This window comes from Bidens hawaiensis, unplaced genomic scaffold (genome assembly GCF_021521415.1).
Source record: "Bidens hawaiensis isolate Kalapana, Puna unplaced genomic scaffold, B.hawaiensis_p1.1 tig00020451_1, whole genome shotgun sequence".
Lineage (NCBI taxonomy): Eukaryota > Viridiplantae > Streptophyta > Magnoliopsida > Asterales > Asteraceae > Bidens > Bidens hawaiensis.
In genome coordinates, this window is record NW_027493125.1 from 155,091 (window position 1) to 173,466 (window position 18,376).

An 18,376-nucleotide genomic window follows, 5' to 3' on the forward strand; every position below is an offset into this window, starting at 1 on the left:
ACAGTTGGTGGGCGTACCGATTCAAAAGATTAGTTTAACTTATAATGATCAGTTAAGCACCAAAATTGAACAACATAATACTGCATAATTGTGCTATATTTACCTGCTCCGTCACCTGACGCTATCGATGTCGTTGTCCCCTGCTTTGCACACTGTTTCCTTTCCTGCCTACGCATTCTACCGACTGTAAAATTCCAATAAAAAGAGTGCATTATCATGATTATACACATACGCGATACGCGTGTATGTTATATTTTACCGGTGTTAGAATGCGACTCATCATCTGATCTCCTCCCCTATTTCCCACCATGCTTCTTTTCCTTTCTGCGCGTTTTTTACCTGCGTTTTTTCAGCAAAACATTTATGTGTACGTTTATGTGACTATACACACATGTTTATGCGCGTACCTCACACGTGCGTTGCACTGCTGTAAACACGCCGTAAACAAGTGTAATAGGTGTAAAAAAATACATACGCTAGGCAACAGCAACGCATGTAAGAATAATGCATCCGCGATACGAACGTGTAATACGTACGTAATGCGTATATGTATTGCATCATACCCTCAAACACATGTAATACACAGTTATTATAATTTGTTGTATTGCATATATATAATATGTTTTTCATTTATACTGATGATATTTGTACAGATACTGATATAGTGTAATACATGTATGCATCACACGTATATAACCATAACACCCTTATGTAAGGCACACGTTTATTATTTTTTGAGAAAATGTAATGTGTTATATACCTTCGTTAACATCCTCGTCGTTTAGTGGCTTCCACTGTTTCTTTTCTTTTCGCGTGATTTATCATATGCTGTTTCAACATAACAGTAACATCATTATGTTTGGTCACACGTGCAATATATGTATTACATAACTTACCGGTACCGTTGTTGTCCTTCGCCATCTCTCCATTCCTTTGTAGCCGGTATACGAAGCTTATTCTTGTGGCTTTTTGAACCGGTTCCTCTTTGTCCTCCATTATTGGTATTGGCTTCGATGGGTCGTATGTATCACGTTTTCATTTTCCTTCTCCTGAAACTTAAATGTTACTGTCATGATACATAACTGCAATAATATTCTTTTTGTTGCCATTAAGCATTTAACGAACCAATTATTCTTGATTTCATCTTCCTTTTTTTTTCGTTTTGGTTACCTAAATTATGAAAAACAACAATCAATTGTTTAGGTTTCATGTACTTTTTACTGAGCATTTTATAAACTGAAATGACATGCGGTTGCGTATTTCATACAAACAAACATTAACACATTTTAACATTAATGTCCTTAACACGCATTGCGTATATATTTTATAAACAACCATATGCTCTAACGCGTATGTGAAGTACTCGACGTATGCAATCATCTACATATCTGTGTTACATCATAATACACACGTGCAATAAAACCGTATGTCCGCGTGTATATAACACGTATGCATCCAAACACGCGATTCGTGTACTGCATATGTGCAATACTCAACATATACGTTTGTATTCAACATCACAACAAATATATAATGTACTACACGTGTGCATTCTAATTGAATATTCAAACATATAATGACAATACTTTGTTCAGTGTACCCATAACGGTATATGCATCCAGACAAGTGCAATTGCGCATAATAATCAACAAATTCAAATATGCATATCAACATGCCTAATTTATAGTGTAATACATATGTGCATTATAATTGCATAATCAAGCATATGTTTAAATTGTTCTGTTCACTTAACATATCTAACAAATTTGCAGCCAAAATATGTTATCCATGTACTGCGTATGTGCACTAATTTACTATTTATGCGAAATCGAGCATCGATTAACTGATGACATTGCCTATACACCTAATCGTTGGTTTATATGCGAATCGATAGTTGTAACGTGCCTAATTGGCGTTCTATATGCAAATCGAATGGAATCATTGCTTATATTGTGCCTAATTGACTGTATTTGCACAAAAAAACCTTCGGCAATACATTCGATATATAACTATTGATGGAAATAACATGTTAGGTTATCTATCATGCTTGTTCACCTGCTGTTTAATCTCTGTTTGATGCTTGATTTTGCCACCGATTTGCTCGAAACCCTAGTTTCCAGTGCGGAGGTTACGTATGATGGACGATTGAATGGTGCAGTTTTAATCAAGCGTATATGTTTTGTTATAATTCCAAAAATACCCTTGTTCATTAAAAACCCCAGCTCTTTTTTGTGTGTATACATCCTTGTTTTTTTTATGTTTAAGGGTGATTGTATGGGTTTTTAAGTTTTCTCTATAATATGAGTTTTTGTTTGATCCCACCCCTATATATGTGTGTGTGTGTGTGTGTGTGTATGTATCAAAACTTGTGTCAACTGACCAACTATTCGTTTAGTTGACCTTTATTTTATATATATGCTATAGGTATTTTTAGTTGTAGTTATTAGAGGATGAGACCTGGAGAAGACATTAGTACTTAGGATATTTTAAATAAATGGACAAGTTTTTAGTTGTAGTTATTTTTCTTGTATTTCTTTGTTATAAACTTGTGTACTTGACGTTTAAATTAATTAATGATAATATATCACATAATAGTGTCACATGTGTTTTGAGCAATCTGTACGTCTCGCTCAGACGTTTTCATTTAAGCCAGGGTGTTACAATTACTGCGCAATCAACTTAACATAATTCATGACTAGCTTGTTATCACATTATCTAAACCTAAAGTGAATCACTATTTTCTCATATTGTTTTACAACTAAAAAGCAACCGTATTTTCATTAAAACAAATCATTCACTAAACTTCTTGACACCGTCTGTCCGTCTTAGTTAATTAATAAATAAACAATGAACTTGATTAGCACTTTCCACTAATTCCCTATGGATTCGACACCTTACTTGCTCTAGCTAGTAAGATAATTTATAAATTCTTTTGATTGACCTTTCGATGTCGAAAGATCAATCAAAAACATTTATAAATTACCTTTACTAGCTAGGGCAAGTAAGGTGTTGAATCCATAGGGAATCAGTGGAAAGTTCTAATCAGGTTTAATGTTTTTTAATTAATTATACTAGGGTGTGCAAACAATGTCAAGCGGTTTAAATATTGATTTGGTTGTAAAACAATTCGAGAAAACAGTGACAACATTTCAGGTTTGGGTTATGCAATAAACTAATTGACGATAATTTATACCAATTGGGAAATCACATAGACATGATCCATTTATTAGAATAGATAAATGATTACTAGACACAATAGTTTGGTTATGATGATTCACAGAACTTGATCCGAAAAATTAACACAAATGAACATGGTCTACCTAATTACCAATTCATTAATACAAAATCAAGCATCTGTCAATGATTAATGGCAAACGTTCCAATGGCGATAAAAAGTTAATCCTAAATGTTGATGAACACAAACCAAATAATTGATGATAAACGGAAGTCCCAGAAAAATAACTGTTTAATCCGTTCCAATAAACATATAGATTCAATCAACCAAAAAATTAATCAAAACTAAATTCCAATACATGTAATGTTCATAAAAATAATCAGTTCATATGCAAACCCTACACCTAAAGTGGTCAAGAGTGGTTTAACCTTGCCTCTACATAATGATTAGTTCAATTATGGATTGGAAGGATGAAACCATGGAATAATTGGTGATTAGAAGGTGTTAAGATGATGAATCCAAGCCCTAGAATCGTCCAAGGTGTCTAGGGTATGAATAATATTCGTTCTAAGACTTTACCGGGATTAAATATGGAAGAAAAAACAAAAAAAAACCGACTTTCCACGTTAGGCCAGACCGTAGCCTACGGTTGGACCCTAGTATATGGTAGTGAACTTCTGCCTTACGGTTCTTTTTATTCCATTTTCATACTCGTCTTGTCGAGAAACCCAAAATTCATATATTATGGGTCCCGTAACTCATTTTCTAGCCCCGAATATGCCCTCTTTACTTTAAGTGTGCACGAATCACTTCCAAACTCCCCCCGATTGCTTCCTTTTTGCTCGTAACTCAATTCCTTGCCATTCTAAGTGCTCCAAATTAGTTCTTTTAAGCTTCGAGCACTTGTAAACATAAAACCAATCATAGCACTCGTGTTCGATACATATAAACAAGTAAAGCATACGATATAAAACACTTAAAGCACGTTCTTTCACCCACCCGTCATGTTATTGAAGTACAAAATTGCATGCAGCAATTACGCCGACCCCCACAATTGTGTGTGTGTGTGTGTAATTAGTTTAATTTAAGAAATTGTATTTATTATTATTAGTTTTATATTTGGAAAATTGCATATGTGGACACCTTAGTTAGGGGTTATGTGTGAAGGTTTGTTTTAATAGTATAGTTAGATATTTAGATTCAACTAATAGTATGATTTGTTGTTGCTCTTTGTTGGTGTTGATCTTATTGTTGTTGCTGTTGATGTTATAACTAATTTAGGCATTTCTCAAAATTAGTCTCTCCAAATTTGATGATTTATAAAATAATCTAAGTCGATACATAAATAGTCCCTCTAATGGTATTCTGGTTATTTTACTTAAAGTTAACAAAAGTTATGCTTAGAATCTAAAGTTGTTATAAAATTGAAACCTCAAACTACATGGACCATATGCGTAAACAACCCTAATAATGATTAGATTAAGTTTATACAACAAACTAGCTTTTGAACCCGTGTATTACACGAGATTTGTCAAATGATAAAAATAAATAAAGTCTACCATTTGAAATAAAGGAACAAAATTAAAGGTAAAAAGTAAATGAAATATATATTTCAAACAATAAGAAGTTTAGAATCTCATAGTTATAAATTTGAGAAAATCTATTTATATATAACATTTGTTGTTTTATCGCATATATTCCCATCATCATCATCAAATATTAACAGTTTTATACAACGTCTGCCAGTTATTCCTGATAATAACATATAGTGTCCATGGGAAAAGATTGTATTTGGTTGTTTTCAACTTGTTTGATCTTTACTCAGTATTTTACTTTTAATTTATGTGAATATTTTATAAGCCAGTTGCCAAAATAGTTTTGGCCCATGACCCATATATATTTAGAATGAATAAGATGAGAGATTAGAAGATTATGAGAGAAAATTAACTATTGTATAGCCCAATTGTCATAATGGTTTTGACTCATGACCTATGAGTATCTAGGATGAATGAGATAAGAAATTAGAAGATTATGAAAGAAAATTAGGCTAGAATTGAGTATGAACTTGACACTTAAATCTCATTATTTTACTTTATTAGAAGAGTAAAATTGTCATAATGATTTTCACCGATGACTCGTGACCTGGTTTCACATAATTTATTTATAATATAACAATTTTGAGAGATACTATGCAACAAGTTGTACCTTAAGTGGTGAGATGTGTACGTGTGAGTTTTTCTAGGAGTATCTATCACTTACTATTATTCTACATCATGATAAATTCCACCGCTTCAATTCATCTCGCTCTCTCTAGATTTCTTTCTATATCAATTTAGAAAGTCATAGTGATTTCACACATCAGACCGATGTTCCCAAATTGGCTAGTGGTGTGGAAGTTTTTGCAGATTCGTGAGACTGTAACTGTAGAAGTTCCAGTTATCGATTATTATCATTGCTGGGTTCTACTTCGGTACTCCTGGTGGCGTTGGGAGTCGTGTATATCATTTAGTGGGGGCTTTACGATCACCCTATGGTCGGTTAGATTGCTACTGATCACGTATCTGAGCCTACGATTATCATCAATCATTGTCGGGTTCTGATTTGGAACTGGGTTGGGCAACAAGTTAGGCCTTTAGAGTGTATTCTGCAAATTCTATGATCTCTAGTCAACTTTTTCGTGGTTTCTTCAATTTTGATGAGCTCTTTTGCGGTTAGTACTTGGTAGTTTGAGTCTTTTAAGGTTACTATTTCACGGTTTCTACTAATTTGAGTTTTTATATGTTAGTTGAAAGTTTCTGCAATTTTTGTGTTTTTTAAGATTAGTTCATGTTTTTTTAGATTTTAAGTTACAAGAAGTTTTGACCTTTTAAGGTTAGTTCATGGTTTCGGCAACTTTTGATTTTTGGATCGTTTATGGTTTTTGCAAATTTGGGTTTCACATATTACAAGTTGTGACACAATATAAGCTTTAGATTTTTTGACTAATTATAATTTGTCATCACTTTTTTTGTTACGTTCAAATCAACCCCCCCCCCCCCCCCAACAAAGCAGGCGGTCAAAACAATATATATATATATATATATAATTTGTCAGGTTGTACTGACTTTTTATTGGACCATTGGATGTGTGTGGATGTGCTTCCATCGGATGCGGTAGTTTGTGGCGGTTGACGACTTCGATGGCTTCTACCGCCTCTCGCCACCACCATGATATTGCATTTCTACCATATTTACACCAACCCACATCTTCCTTGTTGTCGTCACTGTTGCCGGTGTCGATTTCCGGACTCCTGGTGGCTGTGGTGTCGTGTTAGCGGGGATGGTTACGGTGGTTGGTTATGGTCATGACCGATTATTGTGTGTTGGTATCCCTGGTGTTACGTTCATCACATACAATTTCTGGGTTCGATTTTCGAATCCTTGATGATGGTGAAGGGGCTGCTTGCCGAACCTCCTTATCGTCACCAGTCATTCAGTCAATGTTTTGAGGTAACCTGCATATCTTCGAATAGGCTGACGGTTTATTACACCCCTTTCTATCTGTAAGCCCACTGGTTACACACTAATGATCGTTAATTCTTTTTGTTAATTTTGCAGTGGTGTGAAGCATTAGCAGATCAGTTAACCGGTATTCCTCTAAACGTGGTGAGTTATTAGCACATGTTTAATGTTTGATTTGTAACATAAAGTGTTAATTGAAGTGTTGTAGGTTGGTGTAATTTAATAGTCTTTTATTCAAGTTGTAGGTTAGCTAAAGAGATTGAATGTTATTGGCTTCAATGATTCACTTCAATATTATTGGAGAATAAATAGCTAAGCTATACACGAATACAGAGTAATTAACGGACTATACACGCCAACCTATAACAGCCATTGACTATAGCAATATTTGAATTTGAATTTGAATTTAAATTAGCTATGAGCAGGAGTAATTGGTTCATAATTCCTAATATTAGATGGCATAGGTAACATCTATGCAACCGTGAATATGCAGCTGACTTTTTGGGGAAACCTAATGCAACCACGTAAACAGCAATATGAACACAAATTTTGCAGCATAGTACCAACATATATGAATGTTGGGTTTATGTTTACCACACAAATCCCACCCAGTACCTTGATATTCATCAACAGCCCTTTAATAATTGTTGTGGCCTTTGACTTTTGTTATTATGAAACTGAATGAATTTTGTTGGCACAAGATTTTATGTGTTTTTAGCTATTTTTATAACTGGTTATATGTGTGGATGTTTGTTTAGATTAGGCAATGGTAAGTCTATGCATTTCATATAAACATAAAGATTTTATGTGTTTTTAGCTATTTTTATAACTGGTTATATGTGTGGATGTTTGTTTAGATTAGGCAATGGTAAGTCTATGCATTTCATATAAACATAAAGATTTTATGTGTTTTTAGCTATTTTTATAACTGGTTATATGTGTGGATGTTTGTTTGGATTAGGCAATGGTAAGTCTATGCGTTTCATATAAACATAAATGTGATCATGTACATAATTGGTGCTTGAGCAAACCATTGTCTGCTTAACCGTCAACATGTCCGTTTAATAAATGTCTATCTATGCATGCTTGATTAAATGTCTGCTTAGCTGCTGTCTACTTATGTATGTTTGCTTAACTTGAAACAGGTGTAGCATGTTGTGGCAACAAATGGCGACCTACTACTTTTGGCAGGCCACACGAATGGCTCTCAAGACACGTGTTTTGACCAAAATAGGTTCGCATAAGGCTGGGTAAATTGGGCAGGTTTCGGTCATAGAGTTGTCAGCAAAAGATTCAAATAATTTCCGGTGACTTGGGGCCTAAACAAAAATAAATCACAGATTGGGGAAAATATTGATTACTGTTGCACTCTACCGGTCACAATGTGTGTTCATAGACACCTACACATCACCTGATAGAGAATTACATTTGGGCTTGCTGAACTTAAAAAGTGGGCTATTTAGAGATTCTTTCTTTTTTAAGTGGCAAGAAAAGAGCATACAAGCATATATGGCCAGGTAAAAAGATGATTAACAATTGTAATCCTTTTAAATGCAAAATTTTATGTGAATTATGCATACTTTTCATAATTTTATATCTTCGTAGGGACCTGATGTTTTTGCATTAGATATGAAATGAAAGTTGTATCTCAACATGAGAAAGAGAGCTTGACTAAGGGCAATATTAAGCGTTGGTCATACATTTTATCATGTTAAGTCTTTTTATTATTATTATTATTATTATTATTATTATTATTATTATTATTATTAGCATAAATACACACTTTTTTTTATTTTTTATTTTAAATAATTTCTACGGTTATAGAAAATTGGCTTCATGCAGAAGCAGTTTTAGCTGCGACAGTTTTAGCTGCGACAACTAGCACGATGATGCTCATTTTGACGTTTGCCGCTCAGCCTCCACCAAACAGCTGGTGTTGGTGGCCAGAGATCGTGACTTTGTGGAGGCATACCCCGCCGCATCGCGACGAGTTAGCCCACTAGTATTGAATAATAACGTGTTTGACGGACGTGGTTTTAGGTGTGTCCACAGTTGAATTTTTCTTTTTCTTTTCAAGACACGTTTCTATAAATATTAAATACATACTCATTTAAAAAGAAAATTGTTATGCTTAATTTTCTATCTTTTTTTTATTATTACAAAATCTGAGTTATAATTCATATGGACCATTCATATGAACACTGAATACAAAGGAGAGGGATATTATATTAGTGTGACCGATCCATAAAGGTTTGTAACTTAACATTTGCCAACTTTTTGTTAAGTGTAGTATTTCTTTGTAAATTAACATAAAGTACACCGTATGTCTACAAACACCTAAATTCTCTTTAGATTGTTCAAATAGCGAGGTTGACTCGTTTGCATAGGTTTTATTTTATTGAAATGTTACTAATTGTAAACCGAATTCTATTCGCCAGATTACTTAAATATCACGTTTCAGCATAAAGTCCTTTTAAGGGGAAAAAGGGAAAAGGGAAAAAGGCTATGAAACAAGTGAAAATCTTTGGTGTGCATATTTGTTAGATTCGTTAATTTCGGGTCTTGTTTGTATTTGTTTTTGTATTTGTTTATTATGTAAACCGACCCGATTTGTAAACCGAAGCTTATGTTATAATCAAAATGATGGATTTATGTTACAATATTATTTCACACTTGTTGGGTCTTGAAAACATCCTATTTTTATTTTTATTTATTTATTATTTATTTATTTATTTATTATTTTTTGTTTTGTGTTTTTGTCTTGATCCATTTTGCATGAAAACTCTTGTGTCCCACACCCATATTTGACCACCAACATTACCCTATATATACATCACATTTCCTCTTTATTTTCCCTTGCTACAACTTCAAAACAAAGAAAAAACTCTCTCAAACATTAAAGATTCAAGTTGTCTTCTTAAGTGTTTTTGAAGGTTTTAGTCTTTCATCTTAATTAGTTTATGTAGCCTTATTAATACTTGTTTATGGTTGTGCAACATATATATAATATACACCCCTTGTTTACCTTTGGTAGTTACTTCTCCGATTCCGGTCGGTGAGGTTTCGAACCTCATAAGGCAAGGCTTCATGGAGGACTTCGTGTCCTTGATATATATACATCTATATAACTTGTTCATACATATTAATCTTGTTTATTTTAGTTTGTTGGTCACGTTTACAAGTTCTATGGTTATAGGTTTTTAAGAGTCTATGCTGCGGTTTAACCGTAAATAGCTCTAAACCATAAACCGAACTTTGTTACTAGTTTTGTTAAATAATTGTTTAAACATACTTATTGTTAGATCTAAGTTTCTAAAATCATTTTTACAAATTCTATGGTTATGGGTTTGTAGACTCTTACCTCGGTCTTAACCCGAAACACGATCCGAACCGAAAACCGAACTTTTGTTTGAAGACTTTATTGTTAACTTTTGGTTGTAAAACTTAAAGTATTTTTATTTGTACATTATTATACAAGTTCTTTAGTGTTTTGACATGTGGAAACCATCTATGAACTTGTTGTGAGATAGAAACCGAACCAAACCGATTCTTACTCGCTTAAGACACACAAGTGTGTTTTTTTTAGCCATCAAGACTTGTATATTTCTTTAAAAACAGTTACAAATTGATTTTTAAATATTTTCTTAAGTACTTGGAAATGTTGGATCCAACTTGATCTCATAACAAAGTTTGGACTGACAAAACCGAACACTCGCTTAACGTGCGTTGTTAGTTCTAAAACGATGGAACTACATACTTGGTCAAGTCTTATTAAATTTTATTGAGTTATCTCATAACATTCAATATTTTGGAAAGTTGACTTTGGGTTTGACCAATTATCAAGACCCGAACCGACAACCCGAACACTCGATAAAAAAAACCGTTTTAGTATCTTTATTCCAAAGGGATTTGCATTCTTGCATTTTACCCACCTTATTACTTAACATAGGTTGAGTAAATATTAAGGTTAGATACTTTAACCCGGTTTCGAGCAAACTTACATTTTTAAAGGGTTATTATTATAAATTCTTAAATAGTTACATTTTAAAACCTTGAACTTTAATTATTTACATTTCTCAACATTTATTTTGTTTAAAGACCTTCAAGACAACCTTTCTAAATTCAAGACTTCTTTTCTTTTTAGGCATTGTGCGTTAAACTCGTCGTTCCGACAAATCTCCAAATTATCATCTTTCAAGTTTACTACTTGAAGGTGAGTACTTCATACCCCATTTCCATCTTTTATTTTGGGGGTGACATTTCATACTTATTCAATAAAATGCTTTATATTTGAATCTTAAACCACAAACGTAGTTGTATACTTTACCTAAATAATTGCTCGATTTGGTGTTCTATGCTTATATGCCTATGTGTTTATCGCTTTTGGTTGGTGGAACTATAAAATCCTAAACTATTTGGCATCCCCTTATAGCAAGGTGTCGTTAACGTAATTGCAATTAACGATAACTATAAAATCCTAGACTATTTGGCATCCCCTTATAGCTAGGTGTCGCTAATGTGTTTAGCGATATCTATTTATCCAAATTACCACTTTTATTTATCGTTTCGTACGCAAGTTTTGTGGCTATCTTTATTATATACTAATATGACTAAACTTATGAATTGCTCACCAACCTTTGTGTTAACAAACTTTATTTTATGAAATGTTGCAGGTTTGCATCTTGGTTGATTTATGATTGTGAAGAAAACGACATCAAAGACCTTAGGATATTAGTAAAAATGAACAATATCAAATTTGCCATATTTTGTGATATCTTGTTTATGGTTATTTTATGGATAACTGTTATATGACATTTTCGATGTTGTGAAATGAAAAATATTGTCACTTTTATTAGTGTCATGTGCTTATGGACAATCGTTACACCTCGGCATGTTCCGCCGCCTTTGGTCGGGGTGTGACAGATTGGAATCAGAGCCCTGACAATAGGATAGGTGGTTAGACGTAACGACCTAGTATTGTTATGCTTAGGGTCCTATACGTGTGCTCATACGTGTTTACTCTATTTTGATTGTTCATATCGCATATTATTTATAAACTTGTTTAAAACTTACCAATATCCCAAATGTTCACATACACACATTTTCATAGTATTTCCAAGGTATCCTTACCTTAAAACGCAAAAAGTAGATTTTCATTGTGTTTTATGGATTACAAGATTAACTTGAATCCCATTGTTTATAATCCCTTAAAGGTTGCATTTATATCGGGTTCGTAGCCCTCATAGGAAGCGAGACATTATAAAACGACCATTTGACAAAAAGATTCCAATAATCGAAGGTGATTTACTTACCTGGAATGGTGGGATTATAGTGCTCGTTTTCTAGGCCACAAACCGTGTTATACATGTCAATACTTTAAGTAGTCGAATGCGAACGTTCCGGTCGCCATCCTAATTTTTCGATGTCAAAACAATATAACTACGGTGATTCGTGGACTAGTGCCTTGACATGACGTTGTATCCCGATTTATGGTGTTATTATCGTTATTTGAGTCGAAAACATGAAAAAGTTGCGGTGATTCGTGCACATGTTTAGACTCCAACGTTGTGTTTTATATATATATATATTTTTTTTTGAGTCGGAATATCAAATCATGGTGGTTCATGTACGATTTTCCAACTCTATAAACCTCAAAATCTCAAAATTTTAAGCTTTAACCCCTCAACATCTCAAAATCATTTACGATTGTTTCCGGTTTGTTGTTTATATACAAAGATTTATATTTTATCTAACACTAACATCTACTCCTCACTAACTCTAGGATTCACAATCAAAAAGAAAATTTAACTTCACCGTATTCTTATTTTATACACTCTCATATCCATTTCTTTTTACCTAAAACTTATTCCATTTCTTTATAATCTTTTAGCATGCCTCTGCTAAGACCGCGCAAGAACACCAACCGACATATGGCTGCTTTTATCGTCAAGCAAATGGCCGCTGTGATTCCCGAACTTGTAACTCAAATCCAAACTACCCAACCTCCTCCACCCGTTGTTGCAGCCGTTGAACCCAAACCCGTATCCTACCCATATAAGCAATTTACTAGTGCCAACCCAACCGAATTTTGGGGTACGAACTGTGCGACTACCTTGTTGCAATGGTTCGATTCTATGGAGAATGTGTTTAGATATAGCGAGTGCCCCAAAGCGAAGAAGACAAATTTTGCTTCAAGCATGTTTAGAAAAACCGTTCTAACATGGTGGGGAAGTGTCATGCATCTCCAAGGGTCGGAAACGGCTATGGCTCTTCCATGGTCCGACCTCAAGGCACTCATGATGAAGAAGTTTTGTCCCAAACACGAACTTCAAAAGCTTGAGGAGGAATTTTGGAACCTCAAGCAAGATAGTGGTGATAACGATGCTTACTCACTTCGTTTCCACGAGTTGAGCATTCTCGTCCCTCATTTGGTTACCCTGGCTGAGCGTGAGCTTGACAAATACATTGGGGGTTTACCTATGCAAATCCGGGACTCAGTCATGAGTAGCAAACCCGTGAATCTTGAGGATGCCATTACTCTAGCCGGTGCGCTATCGGAGAATCATGTGAAAGCGGGTACCCTAACCCTCAAGAAACCAAACGAAAAAGCCAAACCCGAGCCCGCACCACAAGCCAAGGTTGAACCCGCACCACAAGCCATTAACTACTCCAACTCTTCCCGTCACAACAATAACAACAACAACAACAACAAGAAACCCAAAACCAACTACCGAAACTATGCCGTTACCCAACCCCAACCTCAACAACAAACCCAAATTCCACCCCAAACCCGAAAACTCTATACCGGTACCGCCCCACTATGCAACATTTGCCAACTCCATCACCCACCAAACATGCCTTGTCGCCATTGTACCATTTGTAACCGACTTGGTCATCTCAACACCACATGCCGATCCGCACAACGAACCCAACCTAACCAACCAAGAACTTTTCCCTAAATTACTCAACACCGATATGCACCCTACCCACCAAACCAACCTCAACAACCCCGAGCTTGCTACAATTGCGGTGACCCTAACCATTTCCGCAACAATTGTCCTCGCCTCATCCTTACTAACCAAACCATGACCGCACCTTACTACCAAACTCAAGCTTACCAAGTTCAAACTTACCAACCTCAACTTTCCCAACTCAATGCACCACTCATCCAACCCATCCAAGCCATACAAGCACCACCTCCTCCACCACCGCAAGCACCTCAAGTCAACCTAGGAAATCAAGGACAAGCTTTCATGATGAATGTTAATCAAGCTCAAGCGGCAAACGATATTGTGAATGGTATGTTTTTAGTGAACCAACATTTGGCTTCCATTTTATTTGATACGGGTGCCGATAGAAGTTTCTTTTCTTTGAAATTTGAGTCAAAAATTGTCGTGTCTCGAACCAAGCTTTCCCGGTCGTTTTCTGTTGAATTCGCCAATGGGAACTCCATCACCATAAATTCCGTCGTCCGTGATTGTACTCTCGTTCTTGCTAACCATAAATTCTTCATCGATCTCATCCCGATGAAAATGGGAAGTTTCGATGTCATAGTAGGCATGGATTGGTTATCTTTGCACCGTGCTGAAGTTGTTTGCTTCGATAAATTCATTTGCATTCCGCTTGTCAACGGTAAAATCCTTAAGGTCTTCGGAAAAGCTACTTCGAGAAGGCTTAATCTCTTGTCGTGCTCTCAATCGCAAAAATACTTACGCCAAAAGTATGCTCCGCTCCTAGCTCTCTTGGTGACAAAAGACAAAAAGGAAAGGAAAATCCAATATATTTCTATTGTTCGTGATTTCCTCGATGTCTTTCCCGACAATGTCACCAGTCTTTCACCCGTTCTTCCGATTGAATTTCGAATCGATCTTGTGCCCGGCGCGATGCCCGTGGCCAAGGCTCCTTACCGTTTAGCCCCGTCAGAAATGCAAGAATTATCGAACCAACTCGAAGAACTTTCCAATAAATGTTTCATTCGTCTTAGCTCTTCTCCTTGGGGCGCTCCTGTTCTCTTCATGAAAAAGAAGGATGGTTCGTTTCGTATGTGCATCGATTATAGGGAACTTAAAAAACTCACCATTAAAAATCGTTATCCTTTGCCATAAATCGACGACCTATTCGACCAACTTCAAGGCGCAACTTGCTTCTCCAAAATCGATCTTCGATCAGGTTATCATCAATTGCGTGTTCGCGAAGAAGACATTCCAAAAACCGCTTTACGTACTCGATATGGACATTTCGAATTTTTGGTTATGCCCTTCGGGTTAACAAATGCACCCGCGGTGTTTATGGACCTCATGAACCGCGTTTGCAAACCATTCCTCGATAAATTCGTTATTGTCTTTATTGATGACATTCTCATCTTTTCCAAATCCAAAGCCGAACATGAGCATCATTTGCGTTCCATTCTCGAACTTCTTAGAAACGAACGACTTTATGCCAAGTTCTCCAAATGCGAATTTTGGCTCGAGCAAGTTCAATTTTTGGGACATATCGTAAACAACAAAGGTATTCATGTTGATCCCGCTAAAATTGAAGCCGTTAAGGATTGGAAAACTCCAACGACTCCCACGGAAATTCGATCCTTCCTCGGTTTAGCCGGATATTATCGATGTTTCATTCGAAACTTTTCCAATATCTCTTTGCCTCTTACCTCCTTCACTTATAAAGGAAAACCATTTGATTGGGTTTGAAGCAAGAAAAAGTCTTTTGTACTCTCAAGGACATGCTTTGCAATGCTCCCATTTTAACCCTTCCCGATAGAAACGACGATTTCGTGGTATTTTGCGATGCCTCTCATCAAGGTCTTGGTTGTGTCCTCATGCAACGAGGTCAACTCATCGCTTACGCATCAAGGCAACTTAAGCTCACGAGAAGAACTACACGACTCATGATCTCGAACTTGGTGCCGTTGTTTTCGCTCTCAAAATCTGGAGACATTACCTTTATGGTACGAAATATGTGGTTTTTACCGATCATAAAAGCCTTCAACACATTTTTAACCAAAAAGATCTCAATATGAGACAACGACGATGGGCCGAATTACTTAGTGATTACGATTGCGAAATTCGTTACCATCCCGGTAAAGCGAATGTTGTCGCCGACGCCCTAAGTCGAAAGGTTAATGTTAAATCCGTTCTGCTTCTAAGCGTTGTCGTTCAAACCGATCTTCAAATTCGAATCTACCAAGCTCAACGTACCTCTGTTGAAGAAGGTAACATGTACGACGAAATGTCATGTGGAGCCGAACTTCAACTCGAAACCAAACCCGATGGTCTTTTGTACTTTCTCAATCGTTTGTGGGTTCCAAATCGCGATGACCTTCGTACTTGTATACTCGACGAAGCTCACAGTTCGCGGTATTCCGTTCATCCCGGTGCGGATAAAATGTATTTCGATCTTCATGCTACCTTTTGGTGGCCGTGTATGAAAAAGGACGTAGCGTTATTCGTATCTAAATGTCTTACTTGCTCAAAAGTTAAAGCCGAACATCAAAGACCTTTTGGTCTACTCGAGCAACCACCGATTCCTGTTTGGAAATGGGAAGACATTGCTATGGACTTTATCACTAAATTACCCAACAGCCAATAGGGCAACGATAGCATTTGGGTGATCATCGATCATTTGACCAAATCTGCTCATTTCATTCCGATCCGCGAGAAGTATTCTGTCGAGCAGCTTGCTCAAATTTATGTTCAAGAAATCGTGTGCCGACACGGTTTAGCATTGACTATTATCTCTGACCGTGATGCTCGTTATACCTTTCATTTTTGGCATTCACTTCAAGAAGTTTTGGGAACACGTCTCGATCTTAGCACCGCTTATCATCCTCAAACGGACGGTCAATCTGAACGTACAATACAAACTCTCGAGGATATGCTACGAGTATGTGTTCTTAATTTTGGTGGGAATTGGGATTCTCACATTCAGTTCATTGAGTTTTCTTATAACAATAGCTACCATTCGAGCATTGAGATGGCTCCTTTCGAAGCTCTTTACGGTCGTAAATGTCATTCTCCGATTAGTTGGAACGAAGTCGGTGAAGCTCAAATCACGGGACCCGAAATGGTTCAAGAAGCCACCGACGTTATTGATCAAATCCGTAAGAACCTCCTAGACGCTAGAAGTCGTCAAAAGAGTTACGCCGACAAACGGCGAAAACCGATCGAATTTAATGTTGGCGATCTTGTCCTTCTAAAAGTATCTCCTTGGAAGGGGGTAGCCCGTTTCGGAAAGAAGGGTAAACTAGCTCCTCGTTTCGTTGGTCCTTTTAAAATCCTTGAGCGTGTTGGAAAAGTAACTTATCGACTCGAACTACCGGAAGAACTTACCGGTGTTCATCCGACATTTCATGTTTAAAATCTTAGGAGGTGCTTAGCCGAGGGTAATCTCCATATACCTCTCGACGAAGTACATGTCGATGAGTCGATGGTCTTGGTTGAACGACCCGTTGAGACCATGGATCGCAACGAGAAGAGAACCAAGCGTAGCCGTATTCGGTTAGTCAAAGTTCGATGGGAATCAGGGCGCGGCGCGGAAATCACTTGGGAACGAGAAGACAAAATGAAAGAGAAGTATCCACATTTGTTCCCAGCGTCATCTTCGTCTTAATTTCGGGATGAAATTTCCTAAAGTAGGGGATACTGTGACATTCGTCAATTTCGGGTCTTGTTTGTATTCGTTTTTGTATTTGTTTATTATGTAAACCGACCCGATTTGTAAACCGAAGCTTATGTTATAATCAAAATGATGGATTTATGTTACAATATTATTTCACACTTGTTGGGTCTTGAAAACATCATATTTTTATTTTTATATTTATTTATTTATTATTTATTTATTTATTTATTATTTTTTTGTTTTGTGTTTTTGTCTTGATCCATTTTGCATAAAAACTCTTGTGTCTCACACCCATATTTGACCACCAACATTACCCTATATATACACCACATTTCCTCTTCATTTTCCCTTGCGACAACTTCAAAAATAAGAAAAAACTCTCTCAAACATCAAAGATTCAAGGTTGTCTTCTTAAGTGTTCTTGAAGGTTTTAGTCTTTCATCTTAATTAGTTTATGTAGCCTTATTAATACTTGTTTATGGTTGTGCAACATATATATAATATACACCCATTGTTTACCTTTGGTAGTTACTTCTCCGATTCCGGTCGGTGAGGTTTCGGACCTCATAAGGCAAGGCTTCATGGAGGACTTCGTGTCCTTGATATATATACATCTATATAACTTGTTCATACATATTAATCTTGCTTATTTTAGTTTGTTGGTCATGTTTACAAGTTCCATGGTTATAGGTTTTTAAGAGTCTATGCTTCGGTTTAACCGTAAATAGCTCTAAACCGTAAACCGAACTTTGTTACTAGTTTTGTTAAATAATTTTTTAAACATACTTATTGTTAGATCTAAGTTTCTAAAATCATTTTTACAAATTCTATGGTTATGGGTTTGTAGAATCTTACCTCGGTCTTAACCCGAAACACGATCCGAACCGAAAACCGAACTTTTGTTTGAAGACTTTATTGTTAACTTTTGGTTGTAAAACTTAAAGTATTTTTATTTGTACATTATTATACAAGTTCTTTAGTGTTTTGACATGTGGAAACCATCTATGAACTTGTTGTGAGATAGAAACCGAACCAAACCGATTCTTACTCGCTTAAGACACACAAGTGTGTTTTTTTTAGC